Source organism: Lissotriton helveticus, chromosome 5_1 (genome assembly GCF_964261635.1).
Source record: "Lissotriton helveticus chromosome 5_1, aLisHel1.1, whole genome shotgun sequence".
Lineage (NCBI taxonomy): Eukaryota > Metazoa > Chordata > Amphibia > Caudata > Salamandridae > Lissotriton > Lissotriton helveticus.
In genome coordinates, this window is record NC_136065.1 from 2,056,711,291 (window position 1) to 2,056,737,130 (window position 25,840).

At 45.4% G+C, this 25,840-nt stretch overlaps 2 long non-coding RNA genes across 3 annotated transcripts in view; one reads left to right on the forward strand and one right to left on the reverse strand.

Moving 5' to 3' along the window:
• The window catches only part of LOC144756284 (uncharacterized), a 540,171-nt gene that overhangs the window by 513,629 nt on the left and 702 nt on the right, over nt 1-25,840 (forward strand). The gene's annotated exons all lie outside the window — the stretch shown is intronic.
• LOC144756285 (uncharacterized) overlaps nt 1-25,840 on the reverse strand; it is a 217,150-nt gene that overhangs the window by 94,187 nt on the left and 97,123 nt on the right. Inside the window, exon 2 of the long non-coding RNA XR_013595115.1 lies at nt 17,727-17,805. This is a non-coding gene — a long non-coding RNA (uncharacterized LOC144756285). The remainder of the gene's footprint in view (nt 1-17,726; nt 17,806-25,840) is intronic.

Sequence of the window (25,840 nt, forward strand, 5' to 3'; positions counted from 1 at the left end):
GACACTCCCCAACGGAGGGCACTGTGCTAAGCAGTGGCCGACAATGTCACTCGACTCTCGAACAACTAGCCAGCTGTTCTTAAACCGTCCCCCGCAGTGATGCCGGTCCCAGCACCTTCCAACGTGGGGTACAGTAAGTCCTGGTTATGTATGTACCAAAGACTGCCGTTATACTGGCCTTCGTAATAGTCCTAAACCAAAGAGTCAGTTATTGTCTTGCCAGAGCTTGTTCTGCGTGTTGACGCATATGAGCATTAGCTCTTCTCAGTCTAGCCCTCTCTGGGGCTTGTTGGTCCGTGATTGCGCTGGGGTAGTGAGCAGCTGTATTTCGCTCTCACCGGCTTGGTGGGTCGGAAAGCGTTTCAGCGCGCAACTGTCAGAGTCTGTTCCTAACCGGAGCAAAGGGTGCGTGCAATACGCGGAGTCAGTTTCGTCCTCTCCGGGGCGTGGGATGCAAAGGCTGCAAGACTAAGAACACTTAAGGCAAGAAACGGGTCCGCTATCGGATTTAAGACAGAGAACAGGGAACGCGAGCCCCTTACCTTCCCGGCGCCTTCCTTCGGTATCGTCAATATCCGATGCGTTCTCCCGGCGCCGCCACTGTTTTATTGGTCACGGCTGTTCGCGCATGCGCGGCGCACAGACTCACGGGACTTGTAGTCCTCTCGGCGGCCGTCTTTGTAGTTTATTGCGTTCGGCAATGCGCCGCGATCTGTCTCCTGTCGCTTGTCCGGTTCGATAGAGATGCAGAACATGACAGGGCGTTACGTTGGCGATCGTATTAACTAACAAATAATGTGAGGCTGACATTGGTAAAGAGTTCAACACTAATGAATAGCGCATGTTTGCTGTTATGGCGTTATTAAATCCATATGGTGCGTGAGTTCTGAAACGCATACAAATCGGTTTAAAGCCACATCACGTTACGCTGCCACCCGACGGCCTTAGTGTTAAATACCTCGAATATCCCCTGTCGGGGCTTCCTCAAGGTGGACCTGCTCTGGAGGATAAAGAGAGGTTAGAACCCCTTACTTTTAACGAGGAGATGAGCGTGGATTTGATAGCGTCTCTCTCCAGTAGGTTTTTTTTTCTGACTTGAGATGGCTACGGTCACGGCGCCTCGAGCGCAGATGGATGAAGTCTCGTTTCTGGGGGTAAAGTGTTCCATATCCGGGGGCCATTCCTGAGAAGGTACGATTGTATGTTTTTTCTTGGAGAAACGTTGTGGTTTCAGTAGAAGGTTGTTAGAGCTCCTGGTAGACCTGTTACCGCCTGATAGTACTAGTTTCTCAGCTAGGTAGCTTGGGGTTTTGTGAAGTAATGCCTTATGTGTCATACAGGCGATTTTTAACTGGATTATGGCCTCAAAAGGTAGCCAGTTGAGGGCCTGAAGGTCATGGGAAATGTGGCAGTTGCGTTTAGTGTCTGCGACGAGTCTGGCAGCTGTATTGATTGAGGCTCTGAGAGGAGCGGTCGTTGATTTGTGTAGACCACAGAGTGCGACACTCCTAAAGAGTTTGAACTTCCTGTTTGAAGTCGTTTGCGGGTATGAAGGGTTTCAGTTTTATTAGTGTGTTTATCTGAAAATTTGCACCATTTGTTGCAGCGCTGATGTGTTTCAGCATGTTTAGTTTGGGATAACTGTTAATTCTGTGAGTGCTTATCTCCTGGTTAATGTTGATTTTATTTTTATTTCTTAGCGAAATCAAGGAAATATGTCGTATGCTATGGGTAATGTCTATATTTTTCGGTATTACGTGTGTGCATGCTGTTATTCATGCTAACCGGTGTGGTACTTGACTCAGAATCCTATATTCTGTAGGATTGGTGTTTGTTCTTGTTAAATGCAACAAATGTAATACATGATTTGTATGCTATGGTTCTAAGGGGTATATTGGTCATGTGAGTCTTACGTTAGAGCATGCCAAGGGATATTAGCGTTCAATCCCTTTAGGTTTATTTGGAGGCGGTGTACCCAGCGTTGTTTTTTCTCAAATAAAATTCTTTCAGCATTGTGGCCTTTCGTTGGTAGTGTTTCAAGGACTACCCAATTCAATTCATCAATAGAGTGGTTGAAATCGATGTAGTATTTGCTCATTTTTGTTGTGGCTCTTTTGCAGTTAACGTTGCTCCTGTGCTCGCACATACATTGTTTTTTTTGCGGCAAGTCATCCCTATATACACTTCAGGTCACAGGGGCAAGTAATCACGTAAATTACATGTGTGGTGTTACAGTTGGTATGGTAACGTATTGTCCAGGTCAGATTGATCGATAGTTGTAAGGTCTTGGTTACCTTGGTTAGTTTGCAAATCAAGCATGATCCGCATGGATAATGTCCTATAATGGGACTGAGGTTCCACGCTGTAGTGATGGATTCATTTCTCACTTTTGGTGCCAGTCTTGTATGGACAAGTATGCCTTCGATGTTACGCGTTCTTTTATGTGCAAATCTTGGTTTGGGCCATTGTAAGGAACCTGAGGTAAGTGTTCTCCAATGTTTATTGATTTTTTTTACTGCATTTGTGGCCACACTATAAGTCGTGACGCATGTCAATCGGTCTTCGGATGGTTCTTTGGGTACGGTATCTAGTACGCATTCTCTCGGTTGGTTGCATGCTCTCTTTTGGCACCTTTTTATTGTTTTTGTCGGGTACTTTCTTCTTTTACGTTTCTGACTCAGTTCCTCTGCTTGTACTTTGTAGTCCTCTAGTTTACAGCAATTGCGCTTGAGGCGCAAGAACTGACTGTAAGGTAGATTGTCCCTCAGTGGGCGTTGGTGGAAGCTGTTGTATGAGAGGAAGCTGTTTTTCGCTGTTGGTTTGTGGAAAGTTTTCTTTTGGAGAGTGTTGTTTTCCACATATATGGTGATATCTAGGAAGTCTAGTTGTTTCCGGTCTGCTGAGTAGGTGAATTTCAGACATTCATCTCTGGTGTTAATCCATTCTAGGAATCTTTGCAGAGTTTCACTTGTATCTTCCCATATCATGATGATGTTATCTATGTATCGTCTCGAGAAACTGATCTTTCGAAAATATGGGTTTTGTTCATTTTGAATATATTGTTTCTCGAAGTTACGAGCCTCCCACAGGAGAAGACCCTAAACACACTAGAGGACATACTCTTCTCTGAGCAATGGGAATACAGGACATCGAGACATTTTCTTTCTGGGATATTGCAGGTTGGCTTCAACTGAATTCTTTTTTTAATATGATGGCACACTGTTTATACAATGCCACGGAACATCTATGGGCAGCACCTTCACCCCAAGTGTGGCTGGGCTCTACGTGAGTAACGTAGGGTTTGACTAAAGCCTAGCGGGATTCTTGGCTCTTAGGCTTAGGCTATATAGCACCTACTCACATGCTAGGTACATCTAGTCAGGCATCTTAGGAGTATGCACTTTATTTTATAAAGGCATTCTATATTCATGTATAGATTCATGACTGTTGCAAAATGATAGAACAATATTATTTCTTCTTATTCACTGTACTGCTGGTTCTATATCTCTGCTACTGTGTTACAGTCGTAACCGCACACTTATTCTAAATGAGAAGAACTACTGTACAATAAATTCTTATTGTAAACATGTTCAACTGTTTCGTCTCTGTATCTCTCTGAGAGCAAAAACAAGGAAGCACAAGATATTGGGTGAAAAGTAATATATAGTTTCCACAAGTCTGAGGTTATTGTGTTCTGATGTTGCCAAAAACAAATCTCTCTGATAATATGAGATTTTAGTGACACTGCAAGCTAGCTAATGCAAACCATTGTAGGTCCTGCATGACAGGGTACTTTTTGTGACTACACTACAGTACTATTGACCTGACTCGATACAATAAGAGTGGTAAATTGACCGCTTCTAGTAGCAGCCACAACGTGTGACTATTACCGGTCCTGAAGAAAGCCTCCAGATGGTCAGTGAGGCTGAAACATGTCGACCACCAACAGTGCGGTAGACTGGTAAGTCGTTCTACACACGCACCACTTTGTTTTCACTTTTCCACACCACCAAGATTATTAAAAGTACTTACCTAATTGGTGATGTAGGAAATTTTAACTCCCTTCACTAAGACACTGCACTTTTTATCTCTGGACACTACTGCAGTACAAGTTGGTCTTCCTCCCGGTGGAGGTCAGCATATTCCAAAATAAACCCGATGATGATGCTGTCACACTGCAGAAAGGCGGAGAATCAAGATATACCGCCCAGATCCTTTGTTAATGAATGAGTTTTTTTTTAGATTGAACTGATTTATGAAAGCCAAATGGGCCACAACTTCTCCTTACACCCATCCTAATTAAATTACATAATTTTCTGTTCAAAGTGTCTCAAGAGCTAACATTCCACAAAACAATTGAGGGCAGCAAAAACAGAAATTATGCAAATGTACAGAACCCAACACCTAGAATGTATGCAAGATTACACCAGCTTAACAAATCCAGAGCCATATGAATAACATACTAATTGCATATATTTTCACTTGTTCTGAGGAGCACAAACCTGGAACTTGAGCTGCTTGCCCACAAACATTTTGCCAGGTGGGATGGATATCATTGGGGCTCAGCCTGGAGTAAGAGAGGATGGCAGGGCCACTGTGAGGACTGTGAAGTAGTATATCAGAATACTGTAGACAGGAATATCACCTGACATGAAATGTTGTGGACAAAAATCGGGGGCATATTGTCTCCATTTTGGACGTCATTTAAGAGGTGCTATTTATGTCAGTCGATATTCTGAAAACAACATTCTAGTACCACGCCGGTACAAATCGGGTTTGGGGATCTTAAGGGAGGACAGTTCTCTTCTTATTACACAGAGTAGTTCCCACATGCACTATAGAGTTTTGGTGCTGATCCAGTGTTTTCTGGGGGCAAACTTTTATTTCCATGACTTACTCTTGGTTATCCGATGGACCTTGCTTGTACTCACTGAGGTAAAAGAGAGTTAGTGGTGAACTTGCATTAAAAATTGCAACCATTTTGCTACACAATGAGGCCCAGAAATCTGTATGCAAATTCAGCTAAGTTTTATTATGAATTACTGATAAGATTCAGGTACATCACTCTCAACACAATAAGTACAGGATAGCAACAGGGCGACCCAGTCTACTGAGTTTAGACAAATCAAAATTAAACAGACGGGGAGTACAACAGCTGCTATACAAAACAACAGGACTAAAATCTGATGTTCTGAAAACCGTTTAAAGTTATCTGAACTGCACATTAGAAATCTAAGTATCCCAAGCACAGTCCTTAAATTGAAAATTATTTAATTGTGCATAGAATCTTAGTAAACAAAGAGTTCCAGATGGGAAAGCATAGCATGTCACAACAAATATAAAGTGACAATCATTTGCATATAGTAAGCTTTGTCAAGAGTCCTCAAGGAATCTGGGAAGTGTCAGTCTAAGCTACACTTAAAGTTGAGTCCATTAGAATCATTTGAGATCTATGACTCTCAAAGTCCATCCAAAGGGCAGGTCAGATCAAAATAGAGTCTACAAGGGGCTCAAAGGGAAGTTCTGTAGGCCATCTGCTGAATTGGGTATAGCCAAAGAGTCCACGGAAACGGCATTCTCCTCCTGGCATTGAGGGAAATAATAGGTTATAGTCTATCAGTCCACAGGTGATGTACACTTAGGCGCATCATCATAAGCAACTCTTTGTCCATGGCATCCATAAATTACAGACTGCATCAGTAAAAGAAAATCCCACACTGGACATGGGAACAGTATATGGTTTACACGCTCACAAATCAGTGGACTGGTCAGTTTGTCTAAGATAAAGTTTTGCTCATTGTCCACATTCCATTCTCAGACAATGTATCTAGAGCTGTTAAAAGAATTGTATTTATTCTAAACTAGCAATCCATGTGAACAACTGCAAAAATTTGTTAAATCAACAAAAATGGCAGACAATTAGTTCTTGGGCCTCGATGTACAAAGCCATTTAACATTTCTTAATGGGCCGAGTCACTATTTCGGCCCATTAAGAAATGCTAAATGGCCTTTCCAGATGTACAGAGAGCCAAAACTGGTAGCAGTTTGCGATTTGTACCTGGTAGAAATCGCAAATTGCAATCACAATTTAGGAATCACAACTAAGGATTAACTATTTGCTATTACTAAGGCACATGTATGTAGCATTTCCTAAATGCAAATTGGGCAATTAGGCAATGCTATTACCATCGACTTGAAGTCAGTGGCGTAACATAGGTCCTTGCAGCCCCCGCAGTGCAGGGTGGCCTTCAAGCTCCAGAGGCCCCCTCAGCACAGTAACCTGACCTTAGAGATCCTGATTAACTCCAAAAGTTGGTCCCTCATGTCCCTTTTAATGGGGGTGGGTGCAAAGGGCATGGCATAATTGCAGATATTCATAGAATTGAGAGGGATGTAGGGAGTACTGGGTCTGCAAATCTTGAAAGGTGCGCATTTGGCCATCCGTCCATATTTCCCCAAGTTGCGAAATACCAATGAGGTCTCAGGTCTTGAATTCCTCCAAATTGCTGACCTCTCGAACCTAGGGACCCTGCCAGAGCGGTGTGTAACAGGTCAATTTATTCGACCATTGGGTGTGGCGCAAGGAGGCGCGCGAGGCTAGACGGACCACCTACATCACCATGGGCATGGATCTAGTGATAGGTCCCCTGTACATCATCAATTGGATCCTGGGTAGAACCAAGCCAGCCAACTCTCTTCTGTGTGCTGCGTCTGACCAGCCCCCATTGAACCAGTCATGCAGCGTAAGTAAGCGGGTTGCCAGGTATAAATTGGTCATATCCATACCCCTGTCAAAAGATGGGATTCGGCACGGGGACAGGGCCAAGCGGGGTCTCTGCCCACCCCAAAGTAATTTAGTGATCAGACCGTCCAGTTCTTTAAACCAAGTCTGTGGGAAGTGGAATGGAGTGTTTTGAAGTACATAAAGGAATCTGAGAAGTATCATCAAATTGAAGAGAGTGACACTTCCCAGTGGGTTGAGTGGGATTGCCTACCCAGATATTTAAAGGATTGCCTTCTAAAAGGTATTGTGGATTGCCAATCAAAACATTCTCTTGAGATATGGAGAGTTACTAGAACGGACTTGGTGGGGTTTAGGTGTAGGCTGGAAGCTTGTCCAAAAGAGAGCCGAGCCAGATGATAGTGAGGGCCGGAATGGGCCGGCTCGGCCAGAAAGATCAAGACATCATCCGGGTATAAAGCGATTTTGTCTTCCTAAGTGCTTGGCCATTTTCATCCCCATATTCGGTCATCGGACCGTATGAGTCATGCGAGAGGCTCCATTGCCAGGATGAACAGTAGCAGTGAGAGGGGACAACCTTGCCTTGTCCTTCTCCTAATAGGAAATGGTTCCTGCAGCGTCCCGTTGATGAGCACTGGTGCCTGTGGTCTAGTGTATAACACCTTAACCAATTTACGGAAATATTGATCCAGACCAATCTCAATCAGCACGTCCTCTAGGTACCGCCAGTCTACAGAATCAAAGGCCTTTTCAAAATCAATAAAGAGAAGTGCCAATTAAGAGGTTAGAGATTGGCGATTTGCTAAGGCTATGTGGAGGCGTCTACGACAGTGCCTACTACCACAAGATGGCATAAATCCACATTGGTCCGGGTGGACCAAAGTGGTAAGTTAGGGCTTCAGTCGGTTAGCTAGGACCGATGCAAATATTTTAACTTCTACATTAATGAGAGAGATTGCGTGCTAATCAGCGCAGTGTGTTGAGGGAGATTGTGTTTTATGGATCACCACAATAGTGGAGGAATCTGTTTCTGGTAGGAATAAGCCCTTTTCAACAGCTTCAGCGTACCCGTCCAGAAGATGTGGGATGAGTGTGTCGCGATAGGCCTGGAGTTTTAACTGATGTGGTGCGTGATATGGCGTCATTCATTTTGTCTTGCGTAATAGGACTGTCAAGGTCTGCCATTTCGCCGTCATTGAGGCGGGGGAGGTGTAGGCACTCTTGGTTGATTAGATCGGGAGAGAGAGAGTGGGGTGCTGCTCGAAGTAAAGTTTGGAATAGTAAGTGGTGAAACTCTGGGCCATCGCCGAGGAAGAGCGGTAGACAGTGACGTCGAGATCATTAATTTCTAGGATTATGCAGTTGGCCATGGGATATGTGGCCAATCGATGTAGGATTTTACCATTTGTTTTTCCTGATCCATATACCCTGGCTACAGAGGATCGCCACAGTAGCTTGGCGGCTTCTGTAGAGATCTACTTGATCTCGTCTCTTAGAAGTGTGAGCTGTCTGGTCTGTGGGTCGTCTTGCCGCCCCAGTGCTCAGTTCTCAAGGAGAGTTTCCCAGGCCTGTAGTAGAGTGATTTGGGAGTTTTAGGTCAGGCGTTTGATCTTGAGCTGGCCCTTAGCAAAGCCACATATTGTGGCCTTGCCCGCTTCCCATAAAGTGCTCGGGGAGGAGACAGAATCTTGATTGGTAAGAAAGTAATGTAGAAGTTCTATCCCTATAGTTTACTTAAAGTCTTTATCCTGTAGGAACCATGCTTTCATTCTCCATGTCGGGCAGAGTGTTTCAGGGGGTGGGGGTGGGGGGGGGGGGGATCACCCACGTTCAAAGATACGGGTCTGATATACCTCTAGGAAGGTATAACAGAAGTAACATCTCTGAGTTTGAGCTGAGACAGTCAAGGGCAGGCATAAAAATGTACTCGATTCGCGTATGTGTTTCGTGTGCCGCAGAGGTATGTGTGAATTGTTTGCCCTGGGGCTGCCAAAGTCTCCAAGTATCACAGATACCTAGTGTGCTTGCCCAGTTTGTTAAATGTTTGGCGTGGGTGACTGTTGTGGTGGATGGGGCGTTTGCAGTGTCAAGATCTAGGTGCATAAATGCTTTGAAACTCCCTCCGATAATCGTCAGCCCAGGGGGTAAAGAAACAATGAGGTTGGTGGTGCATTTTAGGGTAGAAGACATCAGCAATGGAGGAGAGTATACGGAGACCAGGTTAAGGGAGTTCTCCCCTATAGTTCCTCGGAGGGCCATAAAGCATTCCTGAGGGTCACTAATGGCCTTGGTAAGCACGAAGGAAAGATTGCGCCCCAGAAGGATTGCCATGCCCCTTAATCCTCGGGTGAACCCGGAGTTCCAAACTCTATCATAGCTGTATCGTGCCAGAAAGGGTCAGATATTACCTATAAGGTAGGTTTGTTGGAGTAGTAGTATATCAGCTCCCTGGCGTTGGGCGTATCGCAGGACTGCCTCTAATAACCCATTAAAATTCCACGATAGCACACTCTGCGATTACCTGTGTCTGTCACAGTGGGTCAAAGTGTGGGCGGAAATCAGCGAGATCTGAGTTAGTGGGAAGTGTATGGCGGTGCACGCAGACTGCGGGAGTACCAGTGTTTCCTCATAGTGTGAATAGTGCATGTAATGATCTTGTTACTGGATAGAGTTACAGGTGTCATAAACAACGTACAATAACAAAAACTCGGGACAACGGTCCCCCCTCCAGTCACTAACCCCACCCCCACCCTATACTTCAAGACCAGAAGCATCTGTCGTCCCCAATGAACAGTGTGAAATATTAAACTAGAACGCTTGGGTGTGAAGATTCATTGAGGACCCCTCCTGACATGAGGATACTTTATCGCTGCATTAAGGAAGAACTTAAGTTGCGATGAGACGCTTTTGCTTGGGAGTGACCAACATTTTGGGTCTCATTCAGTCCGCCATTGACTGGGATTGTCAGTCTAGGAGTGCTGGGCTCCGAGAGATGTCCGAGTCTGACAAGTCTATTTGGAAAGTTTTAGACAAAGTGTTCCCAGGTCTCGAACGGTCCATTGAGTCAGATCTGTGCGAAGAATGAAAGCTGCTCAAAGGTTCCCCTTCCTGTGGGTGCGTTCTAGGGTCCATGGGCAAGTCTGATCTGGCCCGGTGCGTTCCTCGTCTCCTGCAAGAACACGTACGTCTTCTGTTTAGTTTGGGCGAATCTGCTCGGGCACTTCCTGCCCAGGGGAACAGGGCTGGGGGGTTTGTTCTTAGAGGGCATTCCTCAGTCAGTCATGTCTAGCCCACCTCAGGGGACTCAAAGAAGTTCTGGAACTCCACACGGAGGCATGCCGGGAAGAGTAGTCTGTACTGAAGGTCCAGAGCACGGACTTTCTGTTTAACCTCAATGAATGATCGTCTTTCGGTTTGGACCTTCCTGGTGTAGTCTGGGAAGATCATTATTGGTTGGCCCTGGTATGTTGGGGATTTTTGGTTATGTGCTTCATTGAGGATGGAATCCCTATCCCTGAGGTTAAGGATCCGAGCAATAATAGGCCTTATGGGTGCTCCAGGTGGAGGTCTTGCGGCCAGCAAGAGGTGGGCCGCTCGATCACGAACAATATGGAGAGGGATTTTTTGGCCATCCAGGATTTTATCCATTGCTCGATGAAGTTGCTCATCTGTCCTTGTTTTGAGCCTTCCGGGAATCCGACTAAGTGGGGATTATTGCACCTTGATCTGTTTTCGGCATCTTCCGCTCTTTTATGTAGCTCCTTGGTGTGGGTTTTTAGGCTTGCGACTTACTCTATAAACTGATGAACGTCGTCCTCAACTGTAGAGATATGAGATTCCATTTCCTTAATTCGGGCCGTCACATTGCAGCAGTCTTGTTAGCGGAGAGCCATATCCACCTGCACTTCACCGATCTTATTCTCAACCAAGGTTTGCGAGGCACTGATTGCATGAAGGATTGTGTTGAGGTCTGTAACGACTGGGGGATTTCTCTGCGGACCTGCACACTGCTGCAGCTTCAGTAGGCATGTAATGGTCCATTTTGGTCTGCGTTGGAGGGCTTAGGCCCTCGATCTTTCCCCATGGTGGCGATCAATGCACCCCTTATGTTTATTCCTCCCAAACAGGCCACTGGATCAAGATCCCAGCCTCACAGCCATGGCAGCGACCCAGGGAGGGGGTCCCGGGTCGATGGGGGCCCATCACAGGACTCTGTCCAGGAGAGATGTGAGCCCCCTAGACAGCAGTCTACATCTCCACGTTGTGGGGTTTTCGATTCACTCATCCCATCGACTGCCCGTCAACCCCTGGGGACACCTGGGGGGGAAGAAGGGTTCACAATGGTGGCCGCAGTTGTGGGTTTCGAAGGTTCAAAAGGGAGATCTTCAGGTCAGGCCCCGTCTGGGCGTTTTCTTACTGGAGCGTCAGGGTGGCAGGTAGAGTCTGTTGACCGCCACTGGGCGCCGCCGCGGCCCCTTCTCACACAGAGCATTATGTGCTGGGATATCTTGGAGCTTCTAGTGCCACCATATCTCATGATCCCCTCACTTAGAGTCTACGACCGGGCCTTACTGCTCCTACAGCCCTCTTTAGGGGCCCCTGGTCAAGAGCCACACTGGTGGGGGCGCAGGTTGAGTCGGGCAACGCAGGCCTGCCGGTTCACGTGTGGGGCCTCAGCCGCCCAGTGCTCTCGGTCGCGGACAGGACTCCCACCTACCTTGTGGCTGCCTGAGGGTTGATCGCCGGGCGCCCACAGCAAGGCAAGGCTTCTCTTGGGTCTTCTCTTCACTATGGGTCCAGACCGGTCACCCAGAGCTGTCCGGACACTCAATTCTGCACTTAACGACTCCGGAAGGCAGGGTTCTGAGTAAAGTACCCACATTAGCCCTGGCAACAGTGCCACCCCAGCCCCAAATCCCGAGCCCCCGACCGTCAGTTGTGGGCAAGGCCTCAATTTGGTGCTCCTCTTTGCTCTAATGTGGGTCTCGGCCGCCGGTCCTCTATCCCCGGTCCCTCATCAAGATGGCCGTGGGGGAGTGCAGGGCCGCCTCAGAACGCAGGCGACCCTTTGGATGTGCTCGGGCTGGACATGGACTCCCACTCCGCATCTCAGAACACCGCTGCGTGGGCCTCCCCAGATCAAGGGGTCGGAGCGGTCGGCTGCATCAGGTCACCCCTGGGTTGTGGGGTGCCTTAGCCAGTCACTTCTCACGGCAAGGATCGACGTCAGTGTTGCGGGTGTCTGGATTTCTCCACCATCTTGTGTAGGCCTCCGGGTAGGATTCCGGCAGATGGCGTTACCTATCTCGCAGAGGTTCCGCACCACATTGGGGTAAACTACATGATATTGGAGGTTGATCACCATCTATTGGGTTGCCTTGATGGCAGCGATAGATGGCTTGAGTGGATGACTGAATTGTGTGTGGCACTCTTACATTGCGACTGCCTTCCTGATGCTCCAAGCCACGCCACCTGCTTTTTGCCTTTTAAAGCTACCCTTTCCTGAATCCTCAAAAAATCTTACTGGCCCTACACCCTCACCCACCCTTCCTCTCCTGTGAAGATGCCCACTTGCCCCTGCACCTAGTATGCCCATCTTTGCCATATAGGGCACAACAAACTTGGGTTTGCAGCCACACCTTTTAACTTTAAATTTTTTAGTAGGCTACATTTCTATACAATTTTTTTCATTCTCCTTTTTTGCCCACAATATTTTTTATGTAAACTAAACTGAGCTCGGTGGAAGATTATCTTCACAAGGAACATGGCACAATGTCATATCTCACTCAGGTGTTCCTGATGTTGGAGAATTATTTTACTTCCTATTCCTCGTTTGGAAATTAGCTATGAAGAGTAACTTGATAAACCACCTATCCAGTGTCTACTATTAGAGCTTTACCTTATGTAAATCTCCTGCCTAACCACCAGTATAGTTACTACCTCACCTCTCCTCCTATGCCATGCATCTTGAGGATGTATATGCTAATGACCCGCAGGCCAGGATACTCCAGCTTGGTCCTCACCTACAGCTCTGGTCTCAAGATCTGCTTCAACAGCCCCATTCTGCCATATAATGATCTGTTGCTATAGTGATCTACTGGTTCCTTTGAAGTCCCACTGCCACATGCTGTAGATGATACACAACTATTCACTATGTTATACATACCATAAGATTCATGTTCACTTGTCCGCACAATGCTTGAGGGGGGTGAGTAGCCAAACTGTTCACAGATGTAGACCCTGACTTATAAACATTTGTGCTAGGTTTCCATCACAAAAGTAATGCAAACCAGTGCAAAATGTTTTTTTAATTAGAAAGCAAAGCACTGAAAAGCACTGCTTTGTGTTACTCTGTGTCAAGGGAGTATTCCATAAGTGGCACATAGGCGTCCCCATGCAACCATCCAAGGTTTTTAATTTCTATCTACTAATAATAGTAGGAAGGCTTTTCCACAAAAAATAAGCCCACTTTGATGCAGTCATTAAAAGGAGAAATGCTTTTATGTTTTCTAACTTTTCCTACTTTGCATGTGTGCTGCATTGTACAGCGCACACCCAAGAATGAAAAGTTTTTAAGTTTATCTAGGCATAGTATTTTGTACTAGATGTGCCGATCTTCGAGAACAACACCTCCCCATGGGACGACTCCAGGTGGGATTTCGAACTAGGGCCCTCACCACGCTAACAGACCATGCCTGCAAGCTTAGCACTATCCTGGACAGCAAGTTCACCATGAAAAGTCAGATCAACGCAGTCTCTTCCATCTACTTCCTCACTCTCCGCATGCTCCATAAGATCTTCAGGTGACTCCCCATCAATACCAGATGAACCGTCAACCAAGCCCTACTTACCAGCTGGCTGGACTAGGGAGACACACTCTATGTAGGAACCCCCATGCACCTCATGAAGAGCCTGCAGACCATAAAAATGTTAGCAGCCAGACTCATTCTCGACCTCCCCAAATGGACCCTTATCACCCCCTGCCCACGGCTAAAAAAGCTCCATTGTTTCCCCATTCAGAAGAGATGCCAATTCAAAATGTCGATCCACACTTACAAACCCCTTCACAATAAAGGACCAGTACACAGCAACCACCGCATGAACTTCCACCAACCCTTCAGACCTGTGCTTCACCTCGTTCACACATCTCCTGCATCCGTCGAAGCAACAGGGAAAGATGCTCCTTCTCCTACCTCGCTTTGAAGTACTGGAACAACCTGCCCCTTCAACTCTCGACCTTATCCTCTTTTATGGAATTCAGGAAGGTACTCACGCAGCAACGCTCTCAGTGCCTGGTTGGCCTCGTGGGTGATAAGCCATGCTTTATAAATCCCGGTTGATTGATCCTTCCAGTATAAAATCTATGCTAGGCTCACGCACACACCTTTGCACTCCAGTGCGAGTGTATTTGCCCAGTGCTAGGCTGCGTAATTGTTCAACAGTGCAAGGGACAGCACAGGATAGTTCCATATCTCTATAGATATAGTGCTTTCTTGCTCTCGTTACGTAATGAAGCACAGCGAATTTGGGTGCTTCTGCGTACCATGACATCATTGTAAATCTGGACCGTGGCGTACTGGTTGAGTGCCTATGACAATTCAAAAGCATTTTTGCAGTGTCTTAGATCCAGCAAAAATGCACATATATTTTTATCAATTTATTTATTTATTTGTTAGGCACACAAATCATCCCCGAGGGGATCTCTTGGTGCTGAAGCCGTCAGAAACAGTTCACAGCTCTATACAATGATTAGAGATCAAACAGCCAAGTCTTCAGAAGTTTCTTGAAAAGGATTAGATCTGAACAAGAGCTAATGGACAAGGGTAACTGAGTCTAATGATTTGGAGCAAGGAAAGTGAAGGAACAGACCCCAAATCTGGCTCTATGGATAGGTTTGGGGCATAGCAGAAGTAGTTCACTGGATCCAAGCTGGCGTACTGGGATATAAGGCTGTAGTTTATTTTTAAGATAGCACAGTCCGCTTCTGTACAGTGATTTGAAAACAAGATACAAAAGTTGGATAGGTTGCCAATAAAGAAAGCGTAATAGGGGTTTGGATGCGGATGACGGAGGAAGATTTCAGACAAGGTGTGCTGCTGTATTCTTCACCACCTGAAGTCTGGGGGAAAAAAAGCCTTCATTCATTCTGACCATTAGGGAATTTCCATAGTCCAGGCAGCTCACTATCAATGCCTGGACCAAGGTCTTCCTGGCATGCAAAGGGGCCCAATGAAAAGCCTTCCTAGGCATGTGCATCCGGCCGAAACAAGATCCAGAAATGGTTTAAACGTGTTCATTTATAGAAAGATTATTGTCAAATAAGACGCCCATATTTTTTGACAAACTTTTTGGGTGTCAGGGGTGGTCCAAGTTCAGATGGCCACTAATCAGCTGACCAAACTGAAGGAGCCTTCCCAAACAGTATGACCTCTGTCTTACTAGTGTTAAGCTGAAGGAACGTAGCAGTCATCCGTGAGGCGATTCGGGTGAGTTCTGGATTAGAATCCATGGTTGATGAGAAGTTGCGTGTCATCATCATATGAGAGTGTCAATACCACACAACCTGATAAGCTTAGCCACAGGAGTCACATATTTATTAAAAAGAGTGGTGCTCAAGATTGACCCATGTGGCACATCTTTGTCCAGGACTGTAGATTTTGAAAGGTAGGGAACCATTTGTACTGAATGGGTGCATTCTGATCAAAGAAATTCCACCCATTTCAGGGTTCTGCCGCTGATACCAATCTCCTCAATCTTTTAACTAGAATTTGTTGGGAGATGGTATCAAAAGCCAGTGATAATCAAGGAGAATCAGCATGGATGAAATTCCCTTATCTAAAAGGAGTCGGATTGTGTCAGTGACCTCCATTAGTGGTGACTCCCTGCTATAGGAGGCCCGAAGTCTGAATTAGATGGGTCCAACAAACAGTTGGAGTCCAGATAAGACACCAGTTGGTGATTCACCAGTGACTTTGAAACTTTGGAAATGAGGGGGGGCATTGATATAGGTCTATAGATTTGCATATCCATAGGATCAGCTATAGGTTTTTTTAAGAACAGGTCTAATTTGTGCCGTCTTCCATTTAGATCGAAGAGTTGCTAGCTGCAATGAAAGTTTGCATAAATCTGTGATGGGGCAAGAAGGACAGGAGCCATTGTGGTGATGACGTTAGGGGGGAGAGGTCCAGAAGGGATCCAGATTTAATCTTATTTAGCCAATCAGGGGTATAAAAATTAAAAAGTTCCAAGTTGGGGGACTGGGTTTAACACAGACTTCAGGAGAAGCTAGTTGTATTGGTACCATGTTATTTGAGAGAGAATGGTAGGTATTATTAATCATTTGTTCAAAATGCACTGGAAGAAAATCAGAGTGTCTGGGATCCGGGGATTGTAGAACTACAAAAAAGACAGATGGGTGAATTCTTAAACATTTTTAAAAAGCTCTTTTGAGGAATTCTTTGCAGAATTAATTCTGTCAACTATGTGGGTCCTTCTTGCGGAATTGCAGTTTTTAAAGTATTTCCTTAATGCTGCTTTACAGATGAGTTTCTCCTCTTCTGATTTAGATTTTCTCAATTATCGCTCATGTTTCCTGTATATAGACTTTTCCATTTTTAGGGATTCAGTATACTAGGGAGTGGGAGGATTTGTTCTTTTAATTTTGCTCAGTTTCAGAGGGCAATGGTGTCAATCAATCAATCATGCCATTTGTATAGCGCACTACTCACCCGGGAGGGTCTCAAGGCGCTTGGGGGGAGGGGTATGCTACTGCTCGAACAGCCAGGTCTTGAGCTGTTTCCTGAAGGCGAGATGGTCCTGGGTCAGCCGAAGGTGGATGGGGAGGGAGTTCCAAGTCTTGGCAGCCAGGTAAGAGAAGGATCTTCCTCCGGCGGTGGCTCTTCGGATGCGTGGGCGAGGCTGGTGGACCGTAGCTGGCGGGTGGGCGTGTAGAAGGTCAGGCGGTCGTTGAGGTACTTGGGGCCCAGGTCGTGGAGAGATTTGTGTGCGTGGGTGAGGAGCCGGAACGCCTCTGTAAATAAATCCTCAAAAGCCTTTAATGCAAGATCTATGTCTTCATAGTCCCTCAAAGAGGAGGAGTAACAGCAGGAAAGATGGAGGAGGGAGAACCTTCCTCCAAGGTCTGGTAGTTTTCAAGATATTGTGGTGAACAGCACTAGGTTTCTGAACGTCTATAGGAACATTTAGAGAGAAGTGACCTGTCCACACCAGGGCAACCACTAAGGTAGGGTCATTGGTGAAAACTTCATCCAAGGTATGCCTGAAAGGGATCCTAAATCTGCAAGAAAACGAAAAGAATCAGAGTCAGATTGCTTATCCATATTGTAGTTAAGTTCCCCCAAGAGGAAAAAAAAAATCTGTTGCTATAATATGTAGCACCTATCAGCTTACAAAAAGCGTCCAACTCATTACTTAATTTGTCCCTCTTCTCAGATGAGACTAACATTTAATGCAAGAAATCAAAATAACGCCCCGAAAACACATGTACTTCTGAATTATTATGTGATTTTATAATCAATTTGGTGAAAACTTTGCACTCAAAGCATTGAGAATAGGACATATATGTGCGCACACAGACATATGATGTTTATTTACACTTATTGCAACATAACGTGAAGTGAAAATAAACCTATTTACTGATCACAACACAATATATACATAACAAATGAACATACATTCAATACAAAACATTTAGGCACAGTGAGACAAAAAATGATAATCTGATTCAACTCGACTTGTAATCGATCTAGTTATTCTAGATTGTTATGGGTGATCAATAGCACTTGCATGTATGCGTCGACGTTTCAACCCCAGATAATATTGCTATAAATTGAGCGTCAAAAGGGGGTCTTCCTCAGGACTATATGTAGAGTCTGTGTGTGGCCTGTTCAAGAAAAATGTGCGCATTTTAGATGGGGTTGGGCATTTAAAATCATATATGGCGAGGCCATGTTTCTTAGCTCACCTTGAATAAAGATTCCACCTGGATATCAGATTATAGGTACTGTCAGCAGCGCAGCTTGAACAGACTTTATATGATTGACCTGTCAGATATAAATTAGGATGTCTGTCAAGACCTGTGGAGCATGTACACAATTAAATAAAGCATGTATTTTTGCCTATAGAGGGTCATACTATATATATGACTATGAACTGGTTCAAAAGAGCAGTGAGAGAGAGGCTTAATAACAAGAACACTTACAAAGGGTTTGACTACTTTGACACAAACATTGAACATACACTAAAGGTGTTCCATTTTTTGTTTTTATATAAAAATCACATTGCTGCCCTATAAATATCTAGTAGATATGTTTCAGTGTACAAAAACCTGCAAGTGTGGAAATAGGATGGCTATTTTATGACCATAACAGCCGCCAATGGCAAAGCTTTCAAAGCAGTGTATATTTAAAAACCCTCTGTCCATGGTCTTCACTTCAGCCTTCCTATCATCTTTATCATTTTTGCTAAGAGTACACCATATCCTTATGTTATAAGCCATCTTGCTGCAATGTAGTTTTAGCTCTCTTATACATTGGGTTTTATAGTGAACAATCTATTGTCGAAGGTTAATTCACAAAAATGCTAGGAGTAGTGGAAGGGACACCACAGGAAATGACATCACACCAGGGCCTATTTCAAAGTGGTATACTCTGCTAAAACAGTTTCCATTGTTTTAAAGCTGAAAATGAATGATTATGAGTAAAATAAAGTGCTGCAAAAATGCCGCTAAATTTCCATATTTGTGCCACTAAATTTGCTAATCCATGCCGCTATATCCTGGGGGCTCTGGGAATACAAAGGCACCCCTGCAGACATAGGGTGTATCCTCTGCACGCATTTACGACCTACGACACCTGTATGGGGTATGTGCGTCGCGGCATAGTGCCTAGCAGTAGCAAATGGCGGATTTCCGGAGTGGGTATAGGGACTGTCGCTGCGTGGGTCTCCCCCACATGCCTACCTGCCGTCCAGTAGGATAGCCACTGTAGTTGCGCTGCCAGGAAGTATTATTCGAAGGAAGGTGCACCCAGCCCTCCCTGGTTGGTGGGCAGTTGTAACTTAGACAATGCTATTCTATGCCTTTCTGCTCCCCAGATTAGCAAGCTAAGTAGCAAGTCTAAGTCTCTGAAAAATGCTTAGGGTGGGATTACAGGTAAATTTGTAAAGTGATACAATAGACGTGGGACTATTATAATCTTTGCTAAGGCCACACGCCCTATCGGGCTGAAGGAAGTTCTTCCAAGATCCCACCGCTGATCTCATCCCAGCCAGCGCCTTATGGGGATTGCCTTTGAATACATCAGATGGGGATACAAGCAAACCCCGATGTATCGGGGGGCGCTCGCGCTCCATGCTATGCTCTGCTCCCCTATCCAAACGTCCAAGGTTTGGGTGTAGTGGATAAACCGTGGACTTGTCCCAATTCACTCTGAGCCCGGATGCCTCTGCTAATTCTTCAAGTGTTGTCAAGTCTGCGGTGATGTCCCGCACATATATTAAAAGGTCATCAGCATACATGGAGACTCTATGTGTGATACCTGCTATGGGGATGCCCCAATTTTCCCCCTCCTGTCGTAATTGTATTGCTAGGGGCTCTACCGCTAGGGCGAATAGCAGGGGCGACTGTGGGCACCCCTGTCTCGTGCCTCTCTCCAGCCTAAATGAGGATGATATGTATCGTCCCATGTGTATGTGCATGGTACGTTTAGTGTACAAGAGGCGTGTGTATGCTATGGGAGTCGGGCCTGTCCTTATCTGTTGTAGGACCATAAACAGGTATGGCCATTTAAGAGTATCGAAAGCCTCCTGGAGGTCTAAATTGAGACAGGGTGCCCTGGGAAACGCAGCGCTCGCATGATCCTTAACATGGAATAGTCAGCGTAAATTTTGAAAGTGTTTCTCCCTGGGACAAATCCACATTGGTCTGGGTGGACTAGTGGCCTATTTGCGTGTAACGGTCCGCAAATGTCTTCCCTAATATCTTACAGTCAGTTGATATGGGGCCAGCTGTTGTGGGTCTCGGTTTGGTTTTGGGAATGTATCTAAGACTGATTCCCTAAGGGATCCCGGGAGCTCACCTTTTTCTAGTGCATCTGCAAACACCTCCACGAGGCGGGGGACCAGCAAGGGGGAGAAGGTTGCATAATATTCCAGGGGGAAACCATCCAACCCTGGTGCTTGGTTATGTGCCAGGGCGTGGATTGCTTGGGTAATGTCCTTAGATTGGATCTCCATGTCTAGTGCGGTTTTCTCTGCAGCTACAATTTGTGGCACTGTCTGTGGGTCAAGGAATTGGTCTACTGCTCCCTGCCCGGTCTGCACTGGATTTCTGTATACCTCATTGTAGTAATGTTGGAACAACTGTAATATTTCTGCTTGGGAGCACTAGAATACCAGTGGGATCAAGCACTTCCGTAATGGTTTTACTTCAGCATTCTGTCTAGCTAGCCAGGCTAGTAGTGTTTCTGTTTTATCCCTCTCCTTGTGTACACTAGTTGCGTAAGCCTTAAAGTTGTATCTGCGCAGGTCTGAGGCAGCGGCTGCATGGACTGTTTTCGCTTCCGCCACCTGAGCTATAGTTGCCCTGCTCGCATCTTCCTTTTTTGTTAGGGTTGCTAGCTTTGTTTCAGCTTGTGTTAGTGTTCAATCCAGTGTCCTCTTTATCCCCACTATTTGTTCTATATACTCTCCCTGGGCTACTACATTGAATGCATCCCACTCTATTAATTTGGATGTCGCAGTTCCTGCATTATTAGAGAAGTATTCTTGTATGCTTTGCCCCTGTTCATGTTTGAAAACCTGGTCCGTCAGTCAATCCTGTGGTAATCTCCAGGTGGTTACTGGCGGGGGAGAGGGGGGTCTCCATTGTAGTCTTAGTATATGGGCGTCATAATCGGAGAGGACCCGGCCTTGGTAATCCGCTTGCTGAATTTTAGGGACTACGGACGCTGTGCAAAGAAATCTACCTAGTCTTACCCGTAGATTGTATTGGATGGAGTGGAATGAGTGTAGACTGGTTTGCGGATGGCGAGCTCTCCATGCATCTGTAAGTGCCCAATGTGTGACCCATGTTTAGTAACGTTCCGTTTGCTTGTGGACGGGAGAGTGTGCGGGTTGGGTGTGGTATTGGTCTAGGGTGAGGTTCAATATGCAGTTATAGTCACCCCCCAATATCCATGGTACATATGTGAATTGGGCTAGGACTCCTGTCAGGTGGTCCCAAAACCATTCTTGTTCGGTGTTTGGGGCATATGTCCACCGTTCTCCGGAGTTCCTGAAATGTGGTTCCCGGTCTGACCCATATCAGTGCCCCTCGTGCATAGGCAGAATATGCCGTGGCACATAAAATCCCGCGCCATCTGGCCTGTAGTTTATCTATTTCCCGTGTAGTTAAGTGTGTCTCTTGCAAGAGAGCGATCTGTGCGCTCTGACGTTTGGTGTAGGTGTAAACAGCGAAGCGTTTACTTGGTGTATGGAGTCCTCTAACATTCAACGTTAAGAGGCTGACATCTGTGGTCTTTGCTCTGGTAGCAATGTTGCGTTGTCTGTGAGGACTGGTGTGGCATGTCCCGACTGGACCAGGGTGCCCGGTGATTCCGAAGCAGGGTAGTGTTCACATAGAAAGCGCAGTACTGTCTGCCTGTGTGGTGCTGTTAACCGACTGAAGGGTCTTGGGGGGGGGGAAGAGATTGAAAAAAAATATATATATATATATATATATATATATATATATATATATATATATATATATATATATATATATATAATTACTCTGCAAAATGCATGTAACAGCATTCGCCTAAATGTGTATTTTGAGGTCGCATATCTCTTCAATAATGTAGTAAACATACAGATAAAGCCATTTATTAAGCCTGCTCAGTGAGCACTGATTTACAATTTTCTTTAATTTATTATCAAACCCACCTAGCCTCTGGGTGATGTTGTAAATCCAAAGTCTGCTATTTATTTTCATTAATCAAAAAGCACTTATGCAGGTGACTCGGGACCGTGGTGATGTGACCAAGAGCTTGTGTGCTCGAAACGCGTCTGTTTTTTGCCCTGAAATAAATCTACTTTATCGTACCTGGATCGGTGTGGCTCCTACTTTCCTCAACTTGCAAAGTTGTCCTTTGGAGATTCAGAGCGGCGGCACCCGCTCATCGAACGAGCCCCAGCCGGATCGGAAGGGAAGAGAAGAGAATCGCGCCATTTCCTGTTACCTGACTCGTGAGTCAGTAATCTCTGCCCGCCGGCAGCACGGAAGTGTCACCCGAGAAGTTTCCTTAGTATCTCGATCTACACCAGCGGATGCCGTGGAAGGTGAGCGAGACGACTACAGGGGTGAATAGCTGCCAGAGCACGCTAGAACACTGTTCGTAAGCGCGATCCGGTATGGAGACGGCCGGAAGATCGCACAGCATTGTGGGCAATGGAGTTTCTTAAGGGGCGGGAGGCCTCAGCATAATTGATTTTTAAGAAACCATCACACGACAGAGGCGGAGAGAATGAATCAGATGTAACTATGACTGTAACACAATCATCATTAAAACAAAAAGGGAATGCACTGGAAAGATTGCGTAAAAAAGAACTTAGCCGCTGGTGGGAAGCAAACATCCCTCCAGAATTACTTGGAGGTGGACCGCATACGCAGGGGGCTTCGGATCTTCATTGTACCCACCCTCAACAAACCAAAGCCAGAGGTGCTGAAAGCATGGCTGGACAACACAAGCGCATGCTCAAAGACAATGCTGCAGATACTTATCAAAAATGCTTGGGAAGAACACAAGGAGTTGGTGGAGGAAATACAAAGAATCTTGGATGATTTAGCAAAAGACTCGAACCAGACTGAAGTAAAAAAGATATTGACAGCAGTAAATGACCGAATTGGAAATTTTGAAAAAGACATCATTGCTAGAAAACAACGTAAGTTTGAGAGGGATGAAAGAGACTATAAATCTGGAAGAATCATAACTTTTGCTCAAAAATTTGACAAGTTTCGTACATCCCTGGTAAAAGATAGAGCATTGGGCGCAGCAGATAAAGACAGATGGGAATCTGGGACAAGCCTAAGTTCAGAAGTGAGCTCAATTGACAGCAACGCCACATGTCCCACCGATGTAACGCTTTTTTCCGAGGAGATGCGCCTCATGATGGAGGCAAAGGAACAGTCTATACGCGGGAGAACAAGATATCAAGGCCGAGGAGGAAGCACAAAGCCAAAAAACGGCAAGAGTGGCGGATCAAAAATCGACAGTACTGGAGTGGGAAACAAAAACCAGACACAGAAGGGCAAATAATGGATGAACAAACACAGGAAGTATCGGTAATGAACCTGTCAAATAGATCTTTATCCATAAACGCAGAACGAGTACTCAAACTTGGACTGACTTTCTGCCCTGATGCACCCATTGAATATACACAAACGCGAATAGATATGTATTTATTTGTGCGCAAGCTTAAATTATTTAAAATACATAATAACAGATTGCAAGATCGTCAGCCACAGGGCAATAATAATAGTCCATCCCTGACCGAGATAGAGCTCCTTAGGACACTTGAGAGCCTTGGTAATGAAGAACCCCATGATATGACTCAGACTTTTACGATGCATGATGTAACCCAATCTACCACAGCGCAAGCACTAGAATCTGACCCAGTGACCACAGTGAGTACATTAGGGAATTCCGACCATGTGACCACAGTGACCACACCTTTTAGAGCCAAATCTAAATACAGAACACAGCTCCCGAGAGACAATATCGATGTCTTTCATGAGCTTGTTAACCATGATTTGTTACAACTTTTGAATAAACCAATAGGGAGACAGAATCTCACGCCTGAACTGAGAGAAGCTCTCAGGAACTTACAAAATGACGATACTATCGTTATCAAACCATCTGACAAGGGCGGGAATATCGTGCTCTGGGACAAGAAAAAAACATACAGGAGGCTACGAGACAGTTATCGAATACCACATGCTATGCTAGAGTGGATCATACCTATATAACCAACTTACAAGCCAGAGTGTTTGAGTACCTGAAGGGATGGGTTGATAAAAAACTTGGGATGAAACTAAATTCCTGACTAATGAAACCCCACCATTCCCACCTTTTACCTTCTACCGAAGGTACATAAGGATCCCCTTCAGCCCCCAGGCAAGCCCATAGTGTCTTCCAAGAAAAGTCTGCTGGAGAATGTTTCACGTTACGTGGATCCCTTTTTAGCAGACTATGTGAAGGACCTGACATCACATATTAAAGATACCAAAGATTTTTGCAAAAAATTGAAAATATCACCTGGGAAAACATTTTTGGTTGGTTTGTTTAGACGTCGAGAGTCCTTATACCAGTATTAGGCATATCGACGGACTCAGAGCATGTGAGTATTTTCTTAGTCTAGAAGCGTACATCTTGAAGCTCATTCACAAATGTTGTTACAGATGATTGAAAATGTGGAAAATGTTTTTTTATTCAATGGGGTGTTGTACAAACAGATCCAGGGTGCTTCTATGGGCACCTGCTTTGCCCCCAGCTACGCCAATCTCCTGGTAGGCTGGTGGGAGGAGCAGGTGCTCAGGAGTGATCCCCTGGAACACTGGACCACCAGGGTCAATATTTTGCTACGGTACATTGACGACGTCTTCTTGGTCTGGGAGGGCGATGAGAGAGACCTTCTGAACTTTTTCGAAGCACTCAACCAGAATAGTCTAAACCTTAGATTCACCATGCAATATAGTCAGGAGAGTGTTGACGTTTTGGACATTAACCCCTTGGGCGCGGCCGCGATTCTGCGCCTGTGCGGCGCTTTTAATGAGTGGGCGGGTTCATGACGGCTCCCAGCCGTCATCAGCACAAGCCCACCGTAGTGCATGACGGCCGGGGGCCGTCATCAGCATGGAAGGGGTTAAGGTCATAGTGGTAACAACAAACTAGAGACAGAGGTGTTCAGGAAGAAAACCGCTGGCAACTCACTGCTTCACGCTTCAAGTTGCCACCCACCCAGCTTTAGGTGGGCTATCCCTTTTAGCGAATTTCTTTGTGCTATAAGAAATTGCAGCACGTTTGAAAAAAACAAAACTGAAATGCACAGAAGATTTAAGGCTAGAGGGTATCACACCAATATGCTCAAGAAAGGAGAAGAGAAAGTACACACTATAAAAAGAAGTGAGGCACTCTATAAAGGACCCAAAAACCGCCACAACAAATCTGATTCCACCATCAGACTCATAACCACCTACAATGCCCAATCTCCACAGTTTAGCCAGATTGTCAGGAAAAGATGGGACATGCTGTTGCAAGACAAAATACTGAAAACCAAGTTAGGCCCACATCCAGCGATAACTTACAGAAAAGGGAAATTATAAAAGATCAAATCGTAAGAAGTCATTTGGAGAACAAGAAACAATCTTGGCTTACAGCGAGAGGAGGGTTCCACAAATGTGGGAAATGTAAAGCGTGTAGTCACAGTGTCAACATGAGGGAGGTGGTACTACAAAGAACAAATAGAAAGTGGTGCATTCGCAATAACATCCAGTGTAACACAGAATATGTGGTATATGTTATCACTTGTCCATGTGACAAGTGGTACATAGGGTCCACTACCTTCCCTGTCAAAAAGCGAATACTGGAGCACTGGTGCGCAATCACCAATGGAGACTTCTCATACAGCACAGCCAGACATTTCAACACACACCATAACAGTGACTGGACGCAAGCCAAGTACTTTGCACTTGACTCAATCCCCAAGAACCCCAGAGGGGGTAACAGAACTTTGGCCCTGCGTAGATCAAAATCCAGATTAATTCTACAAGCCGGTAGTGTCGCCCCTATAGGGATGAATATTGATGAAGAAATTTATGTACATCTCCGATTACATAAATCTAACTGCCTCCTGCTACCTGATAGGAACTCCGGTTCCGATTTGTTCTTTGAAAAAGTTTGTAACCCCCTTTTTTATTTTAACAGTGTGGTTGGTTCTTTATGACCTTCTCTTTACTGATACCTAACTTCTTTACAGCTTAGTGTACCAGGCTTGATAATTGTTTCAGAGGTGTATAACAGGTCTAGGGTTATTTACTCC